Source organism: Octopus bimaculoides, chromosome 23, assembly GCF_001194135.2.
Source record: "Octopus bimaculoides isolate UCB-OBI-ISO-001 chromosome 23, ASM119413v2, whole genome shotgun sequence".
In the NCBI taxonomy this organism is placed as follows: Eukaryota; Metazoa; Mollusca; class Cephalopoda; order Octopoda; family Octopodidae; genus Octopus; species Octopus bimaculoides.
In genome coordinates this window covers 32,769,201-32,771,518 of record NC_069003.1, presented here as the reverse complement: position 1 = coordinate 32,771,518, position 2,318 = coordinate 32,769,201, and positions in this window count along the sequence as shown.

The window sequence follows — 2,318 nt, the reverse complement described above, 5'->3', positions numbered from 1 at the left end:
GAGAAGACACGAACATACATAAGTGTGTGAACGAATATATGTCATTATTCAATCTATTTCAAGATTTCTTGCCAATAGAGAAAATATGTATGTATGTATGTATGTATGTAAGTGAATGTGTGTGTGTGTGTGTGTGTGTATATATATATATATATATATAGATAGATAGATATATACACACGTACACACACACATGCCCGCCCGCCCGCACACACATTGTTAAGCGGATGAGAGATAAATCTTCTAAATAGGTCATTGGTTTCTCTCATATGGCTCTTCTCGCAAAGAAGTACTTAAAAATCGCTGCTGCAGGCTAATGACTGAACCATTCGTCAATTATTTCAGCGGATTGGCAGAATCGTTAGAGCGTCGAATAAAATGCCCTATGGTATTTAGTTACAGCTAAATTCAAACTTGGCCGAGATCAAACTCTGCCTTCCATCCTTCCGGGGTTGATGTAATAAACTGATTCCTTTCTCCCAAAATCCTGGCCTTATGTTACAAAGCGATTGGGCAGATTTGTAATCGAAACTGACAAGCAGCAGAAGGATCTCTCTCAAATCTCATCTTACCGTCTTAAAAGGAGAAATAAGAGAGCTGGACATCATATAACGTCGTTCTAAGCTTCTCCACTCTTAAAAAAGGCATAATGGTAGCTGTTCGAGGACTTTTGATTATAAGTTGTCTTCGTGCTAAACGATAAAAACTAAGAGCAAAAGACTTTAGTATTTTAGTGAGTAAATTTGAAACAACAAAAATTTCTGTTTAGCCTCAAGTGAGTTCTGATACAGTAGGCTTTATGATCAAATATGTCCATGTCATGGTCGATCAACTCTCCCCTTTTCGTATAATGTGCGTGCCTTAAATTTTTTTAAGTGAAAGGGTGTGATTCGAGGAAGATTTGGCGATTATTTCTAGCAGGAAGAATTCAAATAATGAAAAATAGAAGAAAACGTACGTATACATACATACATACATACATACATACATACGTACGTACGTACGTACATACACGCACAATCTGTAAGTGGAACAGTAAAAATATGCAAGTCTTTCCTCAAGTTTAAAATGTGACGTTGTTTCTGTTATCTACATTCCAACAATGGAGCTTTGTATCTTTGTTAGAAACCAGCTCCTTTTTTTACAAGAAGATTTCAAATAATTAAAACCAGAAAAGAACAAAGACACATACACGCGCATACACATATATATACACAATGCAGAGTCAAATCATAAGAAATCCATCTATCTCTCCACCCATCTTATAAGCCAATCTAACTCGTTACTGACATTTTTCAGACGAAACAAAACGTATTTTGTTGAGCTCAATGTTTTTTAATAAAACATACATTCGTATACGTCTACATAAAATTAGTTTGTTTTCTACGTGTAAATGTCATTTGGTAGCGGTAAATTTCCTAATGAAAATACCGTAACTAAAACTTATGATCTAAAGTGAAAATGGTGCACCTCAAAATTTGGCACTTCGGGTACGTGCCTTATCAAGCACACACTTATGTTACTGAATATTATCGCCATAGACAAGCTTAACAAGGAAAATGGAACAAAAACATACATCGAGTCTACAATGAATTTCTACCGAAATCGTTATATACGATCTAGAAAAAGATAATTATTATTGGCATATATTCCGATGTTGGCGATAAACTCTGAACCAGTGAAATCAACGCTAATTAATTCGCGCCAACGTGGGAGACTGGTTAAGGTCATTCGACCAGCTAAGAAATAGCAGCTTAGATATCTGTCAAAAGTTACACAAAAATAGATTGTATGATTTTGGGGTACCTTCGCTCAGGGCTGGCTTAGAGCTAATCGTTAACAATGACACAAATAACTATAATTAATTCGAGTCAATGAGAAAGCCCTCTACTAGGTTGATCGACTGAGAAGCAGCAAACCAATCTCTCTTAAATTACATTAAAAAACAAAAGGAATCCCATTAGATTATATAACCTAAGCTATGTAATACCCGAGAGAACGGGGTGGTCACTATTGGAATGCCTTTGAGCCCTTAGGCTACTCGATAAGCTCTCAACACGGTCGATCGACTAGCAATAAGTAGTAATCAAATCTCCCTTACATTACATCGTATTCTTTAAAAAATGTGGGGCAGCACATTAGGTGACGTAATCGAAGATACGTAATGCCCAAGAGAATAGGGTGATCTCGACTGAGAAACCCTTGAGTTTTAACCGTGGGCACATGATCTGAGGTGAGCTAAGGTTACATACATAATAGTAACAGTAACGCTGTTTAATTTTGATTTGCCAACTCAGTTTTGCTCACAAATCCTATTG